The 18,719-nt window shown below is 36.4% G+C and overlaps 1 protein-coding gene across 1 annotated transcript in view; it reads right to left on the bottom strand.

Moving 5' to 3' along the window:
* SYN2 (synapsin II) overlaps nt 1-18,719 on the bottom strand; it is a 198,822-nt gene that overhangs the window by 138,980 nt on the left and 41,123 nt on the right. The gene's annotated exons all lie outside the window — the stretch shown is intronic.

The raw sequence follows: 18,719 nt of genomic DNA on the forward strand, positions 1-18,719 counted from the left end.
AATTAAAAGCAGGCTAGATGAAGTAGAGGATCGAATCAGTGAGCTGGAGGACAAGGTAGAAAATAATTCCCAGAGCAAGAAAACGAAAAAAAGAAAAAAGACTAAAAAAAATTGTTTAAGGGAGCTGCAAGACAACCTGTAACATAATAATATCCATATCATAGGGATACCAGAAGAAGAAGAAGAGGATCAAGGGATAGAAAACCTGTTTGAAAAAGTAATGATAGAAATATTCCCAACCTGATGCGAGAAAAAGTCACACAAGTCCAGGGAACACAGAGCATCCCACTCAAGATGAACCCAAAGAGGGTCACTCCAAGACACATCATAAGTAAAATGGCAAAATTCAAAGACAAAGAGAGAATTCTAAAGGCAGCAAGGGAGAAACAGGAAGTAACATACAAGTGAGCTTTGAAAAGGCTAGCAGCTGATTACTCAACAGAAACACTACTAGCCAGAAGGGAAAACCAAGACATATTCCATATTCATATTCAAGTAATGAGAAGCAAAGATCTGTGACCAAGATTACTCTACCCAGCAAGGCTCTAATTTAAAATGGAAGGACAAAATAAGGAGTTTCTCAATTTAAAAAAAGGCTAAAAGAATACATCTCCATCAAACCAGCATTGCAAGACATGCTAAAGAAACTGCTTTAAGAAGATGAAGAAAAAGAGAGAGGGATAGGGACATAGGCACAAAAAGGGGAAATGACAATGAATAAGTACCTATCAATAATAACTTTAAATGTAAATGGATTAAATGTTCCATTCAAAAGATATAGGGTAGCTGAATGAATAAGAAAACAGGACACACATTTATGCTGTCTACAAGAGACCCACCTCAGTACAAAAGATCTACACAGACCAAAAGTAAAGGGCTGGAAAAAAATATTCCAAGAAAATGGACATGATAAAAAAGTTGGGGCAACAATACTTATATCAAACAAAATAAATTTCAAAACAAAGGGCATAAAAAGAAACAGAGAAGGAAAAATCCAAAAGAAGTATAATCTTTGTAAACATATATACACTCAACACAGCAGCACCCAAATATATAAGGAAAATCTTGGAGTACTTCAAAAAAGATATCAACAGCACCACATTCATAGTAGGGGGTTTTAACACCCCATTGTCAACAACGGATAGATCTTCCAAGCAAAGAAACAACAAAGATATTGTGGCATTGAACAACACTCTAGGTCAAATGGATTTAATCAATTTATATAAACTTTTCACCCCAAAGAAGAAAAATATACATTCTTTTCAAATATACATGAAACATTTTCAAAGATAGACCACATGGTAGAACACAAAACAAGCCTCAACAAATACAAGAAAAATGAAATCACATCAATCTTCTCAGATCACAATGGCTTGAAATTAGAAACGAACCTTAAGGAAAAAATTCAAAAATAGTTAAAGTCATGGAGACTGAATAACATGCAATTAAATAATGAATGGGTTAACAATGAGATCAAGAAAGAAATAAAAGTTTCTGGAACAAATGAAAATGAACATATAATGGCCCAAAACCTGGTACACAGTGAAGGCAGTCCTGAGAGGGAAGTTCATAGCACTACCGGTTTACCTAAAAAATATAGAAAAATCTCAAATATATAACCTAACCCTACATCTACAAGAACTATAGGAACATCAACAAAGCACAGAGTGGGTGGAAAGAAGGAAATAGTCAAGATCAGAGTAGAATTAAATAACACTGAGACTAAAAGAACAATTCAAATGATCAATAAATCCAGGAGATATTTCTTGAAAAATATACACAAAACTGACAAGACTTTAACCAGACTCATCAAGAAAAAAAGAGAGAGGACCCAAGTAAATAAAACCAGAAATGAAAAATGAGAAATTACAATTGATGCCCCAGAAATACAAAGGATTGTGGGAAATTACTATGAACTACTATATACTAAGAAACTTGACAACCTAGGCTAAATAGACAAATTTCTAAAAATATATAATCTTCCAAAATTGAAACAGAAAGCCTGAATAGACTGATAATAACTAGTGAAGTTGAAGCAGTAATCAAAACACTCCTGGCACACAAAAGCCCTGGAACAGGCAGCTTCACAGGCTAATTTTACCAAACATTTAGGGAAGAGCTAACTCCCATCCTTCTCAAACTATTCCAAAAAACCCAAGAAGAAGGAAGATTCCCCAAATCTTTTTTATGAAGCCAGTTATTATCCTAATTCCAAAACCAGGTAAAGACACAACAATGAAAGAAAACCTCAGGCCAATATCACTGATGGACATAGACACTAAAATCCTCAACAAAATATTGGCAAGCTGGATCCAGCAATATATTAAAAAGAATATACACAATGATCAAGTGGGATTCATCCCAGGGATGCAAGGATGGTATAATATTCACAAATCAATACATGTAATATACCACATAAGCAAAAGACAAAACTCACATGATCATATTAATAGATGCTGAAAAAGCATTTGATAAAGAACAGCACCCATTTATGACAAAAATACTCAGTAAAGTGGGAACAGAGGGAGCATCCTTCCACATTATACAGGCCATATATGAGAAACCTGCAGCCAACATCATACTCAATGGGCAAAAACCAAAAGCTTTCCCCCTAAGATCAGGAACAAGACAAGGGTGCCCATTTTTTACCACATTTATTCAACATAAATTGGAAGTTCTAGCTACAGTGATCAGTCAAGAGAAAGAAACAAAATGTATCCAAATTGGAAAGAAGGAAGTAAAACTATCATTGATTGCAGATGACATGATAGTGTACATAGAAAACTCTGTAGACTCCACTAAAAACTACTTGACCTAATAAGTGAATTTTGCAAAACAGTGGGATAGAAAGTCAATATTCAGAAATCAAAGGCATTTTTGTACACCAACAATGAAATATCAGAAAGAGAAACTTGGCGGGGGGGGGGGACCCATTTACTATAGCAACAAGAAAAATAAAGTACCTAGTAATAAAGTTAACCAACGAGATAAAAGACCTGTACTCAGAAAACTACGGAACCCTGAAGAAAGAAATTAAGGAAGGCACAGATAAATTGAAGCATACTCTATTCATTCATTGGAAGAATTAACATCATCAAAATGCCCATACTACCCAAAGCAATTTAAAGATTCAAAACAACCTCTACTAAAAACCAATGACATATTTCACAGATATAGAACAAATATTTCAAAACTTTATGTGGAACTAAAAATGACCACAAATAGCCTCAGTAATCTTGAGAAAGGAGAACAAAGTAGTAGGAATCACAATACGTGATATAAAGCTATACTACAAGGTCACTGTAATGAAAATAGTCTGGTACTGACATAAGAACAGACACATAGATCATTGGAACAGATTAGAGAGTCCAGAAATAAACCCATGTCTCTATGGCCAATTAATATTTGACAAAAGGGGCAGGAGCATAAAATGGAGTAAAAATAGCCTCTTTAATAAACGGTGTTTGGAGATCAGGATAATCTATGAAAAAATGACTCTAGACCACCAACTGACACTAAACACAAAAATAAAGTCAAAATTGATAAAAGACTTAAACATAAGCTGTGACACCATAAAAGCCCTAGATGAAAACATACACAGTAAAATTTCAGATATCCCATGCAGCAATATCTTCGCCAATATAACCTCTAAGGCAAGGGAAATAAAGGAAAGAATAAATAAATGGGACTACATCGAACTAAAGGTTTCTGCATGGTTAAAGAAAACATTATCAAAATGGAAAGGGAACCAAATGCATGGGAAAATATATTTGCCAATGAGACATCAGACAGGGGTTTGCTCTCCAAGGTATGTAAAGAACTCGTACAACTCAACACCACAAAGTCAAAAAATCCAATTAAAAAATGGGCAAAGGACTGAATAGACACTTCTCCAAGGAGGACACACAAATTGTCCATAGACATATGAAAGGATGCTCAACATCACTAACCATCAGAGATGCAAATTAAAACCACAGTAAGATACCACCTCATGCCGGGTCAGAATGGCTATCATTAACAAATCAACAAAGTGCTGGGGAGGATATGGAGAAAAGGAAACCCTAATGCACTGTTGGTGAGAATGCAGACTGGAGCAGCCTCTGTGGAAAACAGTATGGAATTTCCTCAAAAAACTGAAAATGGAACTGCCTTTTGATCCAGTGATTCCACTGCTAGGATTATACCCTAAGAATCCTGAAATACCAATTCAAAAGAACCTATTCACTCCTATGTTCATAGCATCATTATTTACAATAGCCAAGTGCTGAAAACAGCCTAAGTTGCCATCAGTAAATGTGTAGATCAAAAACAGTGGTACATTTACACCATGGAATACTATGCAGCAAAAAGAAAGAAGGACCTCCTACCTTTCACGAAAGCATTACTGGAACTGGAGAGTATTATGCTAAGTAAAATAATCCAGGACGCAAAAGACAAATACCATATGATCTCACCTATAAGAGGAACCTAATGAACAAAACAAACAAATGAGCAAAATAGAAAAGGAAACGTGGAAACAAGGAATGGACTGACAGTGACCAGAGATGTGGGAGGAGGGGGCTATGGTGGGGGTCAAGGGAAAGCATCTAGTCAAGGAACAGGTATAAATGACCCACGGACATGGACAACAGGGTGGGGACTGATTGTGGGAGCAGGGAGTGGGTGGGGCAGGGAAGAACAACAAAGGAAAATTGGGACAACTGTAGTAGAGCAACAGTTAAAAAAAAGAAGTTACAAAATGTTAATACTTTACTTTTGTCATTTTTATGTAAAAATGCAATTATTTCTATATGCCAACTACCAGTAAAAAGATAGCAAAATTCAAAGAGTAATACCATTTATAACAGCATCAAAGTACCAGCAAATACCCAGAGATAAAGGCAATAAAATATATGAGACCTCCACAATGAAAAACCACAAAATTAAACGGAGAAAAGTTACAGAAACAACAAATAAATCATGGGATACATCATGTTTATGAACTTGAAGATTCATAATGGCAAAAATATGATTTCTCCCAAAGTTGAGTCACAGATTGAACACAATCACAAAACCCTTAGCATGTCCTTACTATATACATGAAAATCCATTATTTTGTATGAATTTTAACCTTTTAGTTTATCCTCTTCATTTTCTAACTTCATAAGATAGACATTTAACTCATTCTTTTAAAAGTTTTCTTAACTAATATATGTATTTAAAATATAAATTTCCTGTGAAACTCCATCTTGGCTTTATCCCTAAATATGGCTATGTAATGTTTTCATATCATTCAAGTTTAGGTATTTTAAATTTGCATTAATTACTTAGCAACATGCTTTTAAATTTTCAAAATACATGAGGAATTTTTAAAATTTCTGTTTTTCTATTAACTTTTAATTTCATTGTGTTGTAGTCAAAGATCACTTTTTATAATATTGATCTTTCAAATTTTTTGATGTGTCCTCTCTGACTTGTTCATATCATTTTTTATGAAAGTTCCATGTATACTTGAGAAATATGTGTATTCTTAAATTGCTACATATAACAATCTCTATATCCAAAATATCAAGCATCAAGTTTCTAAATTTTTAATTCTGCCTTCCTGACCTATCAATATTAAACATTTTGACAGTAATACAAGAGGCTAGAAGACAGAAGCAATAATTTTCTAAATTTTGGAGAAAAATTACTTTCAATCTAGAATTCTATGCAAATGTATAAGAAGAACAACAACACTTTTGAAACTGAAATTTCTCAGATTTATTCATTAGGCACCCTTTCTTGAAAAACTCCTGGAAGATGTGCTCCTATAAAATGAGAGAGTAAAGTAAAGCAAAAAAGGAAAAAGTGGAATCCATGAAATAGCAGCTACTACCCAGTAGGGCAGGTTAAAAAATAAAGTTTGAATCTTCAAAAGGCCTAGATAGCAAACAGTACAGATTGAAATAAAACAGAGGTTTCTGGGAGGAAGATCTCTAGATAGGAGAAGGGAGAGGAAATAATTCGTAGGTTTTCAGATATTGTTAGTCACTGACTATGTTAGACACAACTCTTGCTCCTTGTCAGATTCTCTCAGCTTTATTCACTCTATCTTCAGCTACTACCACAGTGATTCTGTGTGGCCTCAAATACTTCCACTACCTGCTACACACCCTGAGTCTCTGGCTCCTCCCACAATTTCCAGGTTCAGATAGAGTGTTTCCCTCCAAATTGCCAGACACATCTGATGATGCAAGCAGCAAGTGTAAGGAAAGGGGTGTTATTCTTCATAGAGCAAATTTTAACTATGGGAGACAGATAAAACCCTGGAAGTCAACGGATAAAATCTCTTCCCCTCTTTCTGAAGAACTATTCTAACAATTTTCAGTACAGCCTGTATGAAAATGTTCTGAGTGGGTAAGTAGGTGAACCTACCAAAGGACCAGTTCTTATCTCTTCCAGTTTTGTGAAACAATGGTCAGTGCAGTAATGCACCACCTTGCATTTGTTTCCCATTCTTCCTGCCTCACTTCCCTCTATCCGCATTCTTGCTGTCCTGGAACTACACCTCCCAAAAAAGAACTGGCATTTAATGACTGCTCAGTCTCTGTTGTCTAAAGAGCATGGACCAAGCCATAGGTATATGATGAATTCTGGTGAAACATTATAAAATTTTTGAATTTAGATTTGTAAAAATTATTTAAGGAAAAACAACAGAATACTATTAACTCCAGGGGGCAAAAGTTGCATAAGGTTAGCACTGTAATCATAATACAATATATCATCTAGCTCTGCAGAAAACAGTATTTACATAATAATAGTGTAAACACTGATTACTGATAAAAGTACAAATTGTGGGATAATTAAATTTGATGGATGGACAGTAAAGGGAGAGGTGTGATAACTAAGTCTACCTCTACCCAGGTAATGAAAAAAAAAAAATCACTCAATCAAAATTCTATTCCCAATCCTAAAGTAATGATTCGATATGTGATCTTGTATAGGTTGTCTAATTTACCTTTGACTCAGTCTCTTCATTTGTCAAATGGGAATAATACCTGCCATGCCTTTTGCAGCAGAGCTGTTATAAAGACAAAATGAAACAATGTGTGTGGAAGTATGCTGAAAAACAGAAAGGTCATCTTTCAGAAGAGGTATGAGAACCATTAGAAAGTTCAAAGCAGCTTTTTGGGGGTCAAAAGAAGAGAAGTGAGGTATGAGGTCAAATTTTCTAACTTACTACTTCTTTGAATCTTTGAAGGCTAAACTGCAGGGACCAAGCTAAGAATTTCAAGAATGTTATAATCCTTTGGCATTAAGAATAGTATCTCTTCTCCCTAAGAAGGAGGAAGACATGACCAGGCCTAGCCCCTATGGGTAACCTTGATTAAAACAACCTCCTAACTTGTTTTCCTGTCTCTATTCTCTCCATCACTCTCTCTATGCAGCTCAGTTTTCCTAACCTCTTTATTATACTATTCGCTTATCAGGGATATATAATGGCTCAAGATCTCTTAATTTAGGTCCTATATCCTCTAAGTTAGTTTCTCTGGTCCATTCAGATTTTGATTTTTCTTGCCCTTTTCCAACAGTCAGCTTAATTTTTTTCTTTGAAGTAAAACCAACAATTACTTTTAACTTTGGATTAAATTCTACCCCATCTTTACAAATCTTAACTCCCAAACACTGCATGAATTCCAAAGAACAAATATGTCTTTTACTTCTCAGTGCTAAGCACAGGAACAAAAGTTACTTACTTAACCTCTTCTAGTTTCTCTTCCATAAAATGTGGATAATACCTTACAGAGATACTGTGAGGCTTTTAAAAAGCATACATATCAGAGAGTCTAGCATAAGAACTAGCATGTAGCTAGCCAGCATCCAACAAATGTTTGCTGAATCTAAATACTAAAATGAGGGCAATATCCATCTCATAATTGGTGTGAGGATTAAATAAGAATATGTCAACATTTTTTAAAACCAAAATATTGTCAAAGGCATAGAATTATCATCATTAAAAAGCAAAACATAAACAAACAAAATGAAAGAGGAAACTGCGAGGGAACCAACTCAAGCAGGACCCCACATAGGATTTATAGTGGATTTAATAGGATATCTGGCCTCTGAAAACCTTCCTCATTGGGGAAACTGAATAAGTACCTGAGTTTTTGCCTGAAGAGATGAGAGCCTAATGCCTCAGGCACACACAAGCCATAGATGCTGTTGTATAGTGTGCTTCAAAGGACATTCTTTGCAACTGACCCATTTAAGGAATACTCCTTTTGGTCCAGAGATCTTTGGTAAGCCATTTCCAAGTGGGTGGGGCAGAACCTCAAGATCTACTTAAAGTTGGAGAGTAGCTTGGAACTAGAAGTGCTCCATGAAACAAAGGATCTTGACTATAGGATCTCTAGACCTTTCAGTTGTGTCATTTGGGGATTCATTTGTACTAAGAAAACTTACGGGGGCAGCAGCAGTTTGAAGAACAGACCACCACCACCCAAAACTAGAAGACCAGCAGTAGCTCAAGAAGAGAAATTATCAGTCCCTGTAACCTTGCCAGAGGTGCAGAACAATGTAGCAACTACTCTCTCAGCACAATACCCTCTACTTGTGTTCCTATAACAAAGAATACTCTTCACTGAAAGACACCAAGAGAACCTAAAGAAACTGGCACTATAGATCCCCTTGCCACAGTCCTGTGAGGTTACCTTGAAGTCCTGTTAATCCAGAAAGCTATCATTTTTCTGTTAAAAATATCATGTAGGCTTTATTCTATTATCCTCAGAATCTGAGCTGCTTTTACTGAGAATATACTTAAAGAATCAAAAGCAAGATCCTTGTCCAGACTTTTCTAATGACTTACTGTACTCCCTTTCACAAGGCACTTGTCCTTTTGCTAGCCTCCTGAATCTCTGTTTTCTCTATATTTAAAATAAAGAAGTTAGATGAGATAATCACAAAGGTCTACAAATCTAGGAAATTATTCCAAACTGCAGCCATCACTGTCAAGGAATCTATACTTAATGAAGGGAGTAATTTAGGATCTGCTAATCAAATATTCTTGCAAAAAATTATAAACATTAACAGCTTACGAAGAAAATGCTAAAATTGGTTTATGTTGTGCAGGTCTAGTGCCTGCTTGGAATTATCCAGGATACTGATCCCATCTCTGGCTGGTTTCCACTCCTCTGAAAGTCAGCTAGTTTCCAAATCTATCAACCACCAAGGCTGAAGTGTGGCACAAATATATGCATTGCCCAATGGATATACAAGTGAACAAAAGAGAAGAATGTTGTAAAAGAAACATCACAGGACTGCAAAACAAAATGATCCAAACCATGGTTTTTCATTCAACACGTATTAGCCACTTCACAGGAAGTACTATACCATTTCCTATACAGCCCCCACGCCATCTATAGCACCCTGATCCCAGACTAGAACATAGGTCCCTCAACCTTCAGTCTAATGTTCTTTCCACAATTCCTCTCTGCTTCTTTTGAACCTCAATGTAAAATTTCCAAAAGTTACACTGAACCAAAAGAATTCAGACAATCTTACTTACATTACATCTAGCATAATGGCCTGACATACCCTAAGTGTTCAATAAATGTTTGATGAATGAAAAATAAATGAGACCATAAGCATTTCTAAGCTTCACATGCTTCCAAGTTTCACCATGTCTCCTCTGCAAATTCCTAAGACCCTAATAATCCTCTCATACACAGAACTCAAAAGACTGACACACAAGCTTCTAGGGCTTAGGTCTGCATGTGACTGCGAAATTAATAAACAAGCTGATATGATGACTAAAAGTAGACACTACTGTGTTAATTGCTGCAATGTCAATATAGTGATCATAAACAGGGGTATAAAATTGGACAAACTTGGATTTGAACTCCAACTATCACTTACTAGCTGCATGACTTGGGCATACTACTTATCTTTCCTAAGCCAAATTTGACTTATTTGTAAAATGCAAAAAATATAGCATGAACCTTCATAAGACTTATGAGAGGATTAAATAAACTACTAGATAAAAACAATTTACTAAGTAGGCACCCCTTGTATTATCTTATTTACTATGTAACTGGCACAATGTCTGGCATATAATTAGCGCTCCATGTAGTCATCTTTATAATAAATCACTGGATTCTATAACTAACATAAGGACTTTATATGAGAAAAACAGTCTCAAAAGAATTCAAAAAATTCTATAGTTAAAAAAATAACGAGGGCTACCAGTCAAGATGGCACAGTAGGTAAATGCAGTACTCCTATCCTCCCACAACCATATCAAAATTACAACTAAACAATCATCATTCATAACTGCCTGAAGTCTAGCTGAACAGAAGTCCTGTAACTAATGATTTAAAGAAGAAGCCACGTCATGCCTGGTAGAAGAGGTGGAAACTCCAATGGGCTGGTCCCATACCCACATGGAACGGGAGATATATCTCAGATACAGAGGTCCCTGCTGAGGGGCGAGGGACCCTAGCCCATGGTTCCAGTGTTAGGAGGAGAAGTCCCCATAACTTCCGGCTGTGAAAACCAGCAAAGATTGTGGCTGAGGGAGGCAAAGGGCTTCTTGAGTCCCAGGCATTCCTCTTAAAGTGCACATGCACAGACTAACTCAGAATCATGCACTCTGAGCTCCAGCACCACGGCTGCAGCTTGAAAGGCACCAGAGGCATATAGGGAGGAACTGAATTGTCTGTATCTGGGCAAGGGCTGGAGGAACAGCTTTTTCCCATACAAAAGTGCTGGCAAAGGCCATTGTTCCTTTTCTAGGTCTTCTCCACACTGAGCCGGCAGGCAGCACCATATCTGAGTCTCCATTAATCTGGCTAACACTGTTCATCCTACCCTGGTGATTCTCTGAAACCCTGCCCCACCTTGTAGGTCATTAAAACATTTCCACTGGCTTTTCCATACAAACAGTATGTCTTGGTTTATGCTGTGGACTTTCCTGAAATCTTTCAGAGATTCAGAAACCCTAAACAAGCAGAATCAGGCCTCAGCATGCTCTGTACCTCTTGCTAAGTGGCCCCTGATCTGTTACTAGCAGCTGCCAGCCTTGGTTTGCAGCTTAACCTCTCGAGGGCACCCCTCCAAGACCAGCACAAGTAGCAGCCATCTACAGATCACTCTGTAGCTCACATTTGATGACCCCAGGCAGGGCACAGGTGGCGGCTGACCTTGGTCTGCACCTCCTAGGAGGCTCCAGGACCTGTGCACCTAGTGGATAGCTTCAGACCATGCAGAAGCACCATCCAACCACCTCTATGAGCGACATGCTCAAAGGGCAAATTCAGCAGGCACCAGGGCCCCACTGAAGCTAGCCCTGCTCTGTGGATTGGCCCCTGCACAGGAGATCCTCCATGATGGTCCTGGCCTGTTCTGGCATCAAACAGCCTGAGGGTAAATCCCTCCCATTGATATGCCAACAGCAATCAAGGCTCAACTACAACAGGATGGTGCACACAGCCCACAGAGAGGCACACTGGGAGCACCTAGCTCAGGTCACCAGGATCCAATAGGACACCTATGACATAAGGCCATTCTACCAAGACAGGGAGACATAGCAGCTCTACCTAATACATAGAAACAAACAGAGGAAGGCTGCCAAAATGAGGAGAGAAAGAAACATATCCTAAATGAACAAACAGAAAAAACTTAAGAAAATGAATTAAACAAAATGGGGACTAGCAATCTACCAGGTACAGAGTTCAAAACACTGGTTATAAGGATACTCAGTGAACTTAGGGAAAGAGTAGATGAACTTAGAACTTCAACAAAGAGATAGAAAACATAAAAACAGAGATAGGAAACATAAAAAAGGACCATTCAGAAATGAAGAATGCAATAACTGAAATGAAGAATGCATCACAGAGAATCAACAGTAGAATACATGAAGCAGAAGATCAAATCAGCAATTTGGAAGATAAGGAAGCAAAAAATATCCAATTAGAACAGCAAAAGGAAAAAAGAATTCAAAAAAATGAGGATAGTTTTAGGAGCCTTTGGGACAACTTCAAGTGTTCAAACATCAGCATCATGAGGGTACCAGAATGGGAAGAGAAAGAGCAAAGAATTGAAAATATATTTGAAAAAATTGCAGAAAATGTCCCTGGTGAAGGAAATAAGCATACATGTCCAGAAAATACAGAATCCCAACAAGAAAAACTGAAAGAGGCCCACACCGAGACACATCATAATTAAAATACTAAAGGTTAAAAATGAAGAGAAAATCTTAAAAACAGCAAGAAAAAAAGCAGTTAATTACCAAGAAGGGAGCTCCCATAAGGCTGTCAGCTGATTTCTCAACAGAAACTTTGTAGGCCAGAAGGGACTGGCAAGAAATATTCAAAATGATGAAAAACAAGGACTTGCAACCAAGATTGCCCTATAATTTAGAATCAATTAACAGATAAAGAGCTTCCCAGAAAGAGAAAGCTAAAGGAGTTCATCACCACCAAACCAGTATTACAACAAATGTTAATGGGTCTTCTTTAAGTAAAAAAAGATAAAATTATGAATAACAAAATGGCAATAAATACATATCTATCAACAATTATTTTAAATGCAAATTGATTAAGTAATCCAATCAAAAGACAAACAGTGGCTGAATGGATAGCAAAACATGATCTTTACACCTGCTGTCTATAAGAGACTGGCTTCAGACCAAAAGACACATACAGACTGAAAGTAAAGAAATAAAAAAAGATATTTCATGAAAATAAGAGTGAAAAACAAGAAAAGCTGTAGTAGCAATACTTATACCAGACAAAATCAACTTTAAAACAAAGGCTATAACAAGAGACAAAGAAGGGACCAGCAATTCCACTCCTAGGTATTTATCTGAAGAAACCCAAAAGACTGAATCGAAAAGACATGCACCTATATGCTCATTACAGCATTGTTTACAATATATGGAAGCATATATATAAAGTATACATATACTTTACAAGATATGGGAGCAACTTTAGTGTCCATCAATATCTGAACAGTTAAAGAAAAAGTGGTGCCTGTCTGCAATGGACTATGACTCCACCATGAAAAATAAAATCTTGCAATCAGCAACAACATGGATGGACCAAGATGGTATTGTGCTGACTGAAATAAGTCAGACAGAGAAAGACATTGCCATTATGTCTTTCACTTGTCATTATGATTTCACTTATATGTGGAATACAATAAACAAATGAAAACAGAAACAGACTCATAGATACAGAGAACATTTTGATGGTTGCCAGATGGGAGGGTAGTTGGGGGGATGGGTAAGAAAGGGGAAAAGATTAAGAAGTACAATTTGACAATTACAGAATAGTCATAGGGATATTAAGTACAGCATAGGGAATAGAGTCAATAATATGGTATAACTATGTATGGTGTCAGATGGGTACTAGATTTACTAGGGAGACCACTTCGTAAGTTATATAAATGTCTAATCACTGGATTGTATATCTTAAACTAATATAATATTGTATGTCAACTGTAATTGAAAAATTTTAAAAAATCATTTAAAAAATAATGAAATCTGATAATATCTCCTTGGGAAAGTAAAACATAGCAAACATTGATTGCCTCTTTTTAAAAAGGCATAGAGAGGTCGAACCTTTCCCTTTGGGGGATGGGGTGTCACAGAAAATGCTCAGTCAACAAGAGACAAATAATGAGCATTTTGCTTTTAAGACAGCAGCAAAAGTATAGAATAATACAAGTATGTACATGATAGAAGGTTTCACAAGCAAGTATGAAGGAAACTAAAATACTCTCACACCAGAGTTATTTGCTAATTTATGGAACCACCTTTAAATCTGAACAGTTTAAAGCAAAAAGCATGTTAATAGCTCTCTTCAATTACAGAGAACATTCACATGCTGCTTCCTTAGTACTTACAACAACCAAAAGAGAAAGGCTTTCCTGTTTTACAAATAAAAGCAATGTCTTAACAAATCCTCCAGATGACTCTGGTAAACACTAAAGTTTGAGAATCACTGTCCCCATCCATCACACTCATCTTATCTTCTTTTGTCTCTCTATTCAACTTTGATTTTATAACCCAGTATTTTAATAACTGAAATTTCCTTTCTCTTTCATTCTCTCCACCTCATAAAACCTCAAAAACCTTTGATAAGCTCAAGTATCCATCTTCTCCAAACGTATCCTCAAGTTGCTGAGGAATACCATTTAAAAAGAAAAAAGAAAAACAGGGAGATTGGCACCTCAGCAAGGCCTTTGGTGGCCAATAAATCATGTTTGGTCAAAAGACAATGGTGATTTCAAATCTTATTCTTTTCCTTCAGATAGCACTCTTTCCCTTCCTTCCTTTCTCATTATCAGTAGATGACCTAGCCTCCTACTTATCAAAGAAAACAGAATCCACTAGATGGATGCGTCCTCAACTTCCCATCATCTAATATACATACACAACTTTCTGTATCTTCACCCATATTCTGATCCATCCTTTCTGTTAAAATGATAAATCATGTGGCCCTCCTCTTATGTTAATACCTGTTAGCTGGACCTGATTTCTACTTTCTCTTAAAGAAAACTCATACTATCAATTATTCTCCTCTCTCCATATTACTTACCTTTTCCTTAATTATAGCACATTATTGGTATCTTAGTACATACAATAACATACCATGCCATCATGGAAAAAAAAAGAATAAAGTTTTTCTGTCCTCTTATGGACAGTTATAAAATACAATATGCTTTCCTGAAGTTAAAACCCATATACCCAATTGCCCATAGCCTCCTTCTACTTAGATGTCTCATAAGCACTTCAAACACAACATGTCTAAAATAACTCTCATTTCCTCCTAAAATCTGTTCCTTCAAGATCCTCTAGTGTTCTTTATCTCAGTAAACAGACCCCCATCTACCCAGGTACCCAATCAGAAACCTAACTGGCATACTTTCCTACCTCCCTCTCCTCACTTCCCATCTAATCAATCATCAAGTCCTGACAATCTTACCTGCTACATATTTCTTATTTTATTCCACCTGTCTCCACTTCCATTGCCATTATCTTTGTCCAAGTCAACATCATATCTTAGCTGGGCTTCCACAACAGGTTTTTTAAAAAAAAAATTATTGAATTTATTGGGATGACATTGGTTAATAAAATTATATTGGTTTCAAGTGTACAATTCTAAAATACATCCTCTGTATATTGTATTGTGTTCACCGTCCAAAGTCAAATGTCCCTCCTGTAATCATCATACTATTGTCTGTGTTTGAGGGGTTTTTTTTGTTTGTTTTATTTTTTTGGTTTAATCCCTTCACCTGTTGCACCCAGCCCCACCTCCAACTTCCCTCCCCTGGAGAGTATTATGCTAAGTGAAACAAGCCAATCAGAGAAAGACAAATACTATATGATTTCACTTATATGTAAAATCTAATGAACAAAATAAACAAACAAAATAGAAACAGACTCACAGATATGCAATAGCTTTTTAAAATATTTTTATTATTATAAAAATAATAAAATTTTTCCCCCTTTTTTTGTCCCAAATTTTTCCCCCTTTGCCCAGCCCACCTCCCGTTCGTGCAGTCAATCCCCACACCATTGTCCATGACCATGAGTCATTCATACACATTCTTTGACTAGTCCCTCCTCCTTCTTTCTACCATTATCCCCCTTCTCCCTCCCCTCTGATTGCTGTCAGTCTGTTCCAAGTTTCCGTGCCTCTGGTTCTATTTCGCTCTTTAGTTTATATTGTTCATTAGATTCCTCTTATAGGAGAGATCATATAGTGTTTACCTTTCATGGACTGGCTTATTTCACTTAGCATAATATTCTCCAGTTCCATCGATGCTGTCGCAAAAGGTAGGAGTTCCTTCTTTCTTTCTGCTGTGTAGTATTCCATTGTATAAATGTACCACAGTTTTTTGATCCACTCATTCACTGGCCTTCTTAATGGCTTCCCAGTAAACACATTTTCCCTCCTCCAACCCAGTCTCCACTAGTCATTTCAAAACAAATATCTAATCATTGCTCTCTTCTATCAAAACTGTGATAACCTCCAATTTCTATTAGAATAAAGTACAAAATCCTTAGCAAAGCCTAGAAGCCTATGCATGACCTAACCTCTCTTTACTCTTATTTCACATCACTCTCCCTACTACACTCCTGTCACACAGGGTTGTATTTTTTTTTCAAACTATGCTCTTTCCTTTTCAGGAGCTAAACCGATATTCTTTCTCCTGGAATGCTGCTCTCCTAATTTGCCTTGCCAACTCTTATTCATCCTTCAGGTCTCAATTTAAATGTAATATCCTCTGTGAAACCTTTCCCAATCCCTCAGATTTGGTCAAGACAATTTTAATCACTCCCCCCCCAACACACACACACACACGCACGCACGTGCACAATTTACCAAATAATCATTTATTTATTCATTTAACAAATATTTATTGAGGACCTAAACTATACCAGTTGTGCTAGGTACAGAGAATATAACTGTGAACAATACCAACAGTCTCTTTCCTGATTAAACTTATATCCTAGTGGAAAATATGATGATTAAACAAATAATTATTCAATTACAGTTGTAATAAATACTATTAAGGAAAAGTAGGGAGTGCTGTCATAATGAACGAAAGTCTGGTAAATGGAGGAAGGAAGGAATTCAAATCCAGGTCTTCTAACTCCAAAGTCTGTGCATTTTTCCCACTATGCTTTGCTGTAAAATCAAGCTTCATTTTTATTTCTAAGCATAACTGCTTTTAACTGTTTTCTTCTTAACTCCAGCAGATTCAAATTCTGCACAGTTCTCTTCTGTGCCTCTGGGAGGCAGTACTAAGCTCACCATCACTCAGCATGGCAGTACTCCATAGGGCCCACGATCGGATCACTATGAACCCTATTCAGGGAGTGGGGCAGGGACTGTGAAGAGCAAATGACATAAAAAATAGTTACAATACAGTGCAGGGCTATGTGGAGAGGAACACAAAAGATGAAAAGATTTTGTCTGAAGCAATAAGCTAAGTTGAAAGTACTCTGTAAAATGTAAAACATCACTCAAATGATTGTTATTAGTAATGGCAGTATGGTACTGGTCTCTAGGCAATGGAATCCTTCAAAGACAAAAAACAACATCTGTTCAAATAGAAAAACAGTACAGCCACTTACTTATTTAACTCCCCCCACCCCCCCAAAAAAAACTAAACTATATTTCTCCTCATTCTCTCTTAGCATCTCACTAACTCATCTTACATTTTACAAAAAAAGAAAATTTTAATTGTGTTTTACTTTTTATACGATCTTAAAGCATCAGAAAAAAATGTTAAAAGTGTGACATTTTAAATCTATTATAATCACATCTCAATCATTACGCTGTCACTGAAATTATAAAAAACATTAAAATACTGAAGGCAGTAAACTCCATTTAAATTGCTTTTTTAGTTGCACTACAACTAAAGATTTTGTTGCACTACAGGTACAGCCACCTGGTGGTGGTGTAGTGGAATGACACTGGATTGAAAAAGAACATGACCATTCATTCATTCGTTTAGTTACAGTTTACATTCAATATTATTTTGTATTAGTTTCTGATGTGCAGCATATTGCCTAGACAATAATATACTTTATAAAGTGTTACTACTGATATTTCCAGTATCCAGCTCGCACCACACATAGTTATTACAGTATTATTGACTCTATTTGCTATGCTGTACTTTACATTCCATGATTATTTTGTAACTACCAATCTGCACTTTTCAGTCCCTTGACCTTTTTCACCCAGTCCCCCAAGCCCTCTAGCAATGTCTGATATTATTGTCTCTTTCATCTCTAAAGTCTTATTTCTATAAATCCAATGTCTATAACACAATAAAATATAGAAAACCTGTATTTAGATATAGTTCTCATTCCCCAATAGCGGGAATATTTTATAATTCACAACAGTGAGGTAGACTTATAGTTAAAAGGGATGCCAGTTGCTCATCTAGAAATCTCAGTGGCTCCACACACTTCTATAAAACTAGGTAATTATGACCCAAGGTAAAAGAGAACTCCTATTCCGATGGGTTCTAATGTTTAACCAAATGTCTTCATTAGATTGCAAATATCTCATACCTATATTATTAGTTCCTTCCTCTAAAAGAATGAAAAATAGTTGCTCAGAATTATTTTGACCACAGAACAACATAATTTTAGACAGTTACTAAATTTTCAGTCATATTTCTGGAACCCTTTACTTTTCCACAAGGATCTTTTTCAAACCTTTCAATATCCTAATTACTCAGGTAGTGGGAAAGACAAAAAACATATAATATTCTACCAAAAGCCTGAGCAAATTTGACTTAAAGAAATTAGCTTTTGCTCATGTTGTTCATGTTCATGCCTTTACCTTTCCTCATCTGAATCCTACCTATCTTTTAAGATCCAAATTATACTTCTCTTCTGACCCTCTGATTTCATTCCACCATTTGACTTTGTGAGTTGAGCAAAAGGGTCATCAGCATCAGCATACTAAGAGAGGAAACTATAACTCAAAGGCTAAAAGATGTGGCCAAATTTACAGAGCTGATAAGTGACAGTGTTATGATTTTGTAAATCCATTGAAACATCAGTGGTCCAGTTTAACCACAGGAAAACAAAAACAATTTAACACCAAGAACATCTAGGCCACCAATCAGAATTATTTTGATATTTTAAATCCTGGTGTGGCTCAGTGGATTGAGCTTCAGTCTGTAAGCCAAAGGGTCACCGGTTCACTTCCCAGTCAGGGAACATATCTGGGTTA

Source organism: Pteronotus mesoamericanus, unplaced genomic scaffold, assembly GCF_021234165.1.
Source record: "Pteronotus mesoamericanus isolate MK-2021 breed Mesoamerican mustached bat unplaced genomic scaffold, CSHL_Meso_final scaffold_54, whole genome shotgun sequence".
In the NCBI taxonomy this organism is placed as follows: domain Eukaryota; kingdom Metazoa; phylum Chordata; class Mammalia; order Chiroptera; family Mormoopidae; genus Pteronotus; species Pteronotus mesoamericanus.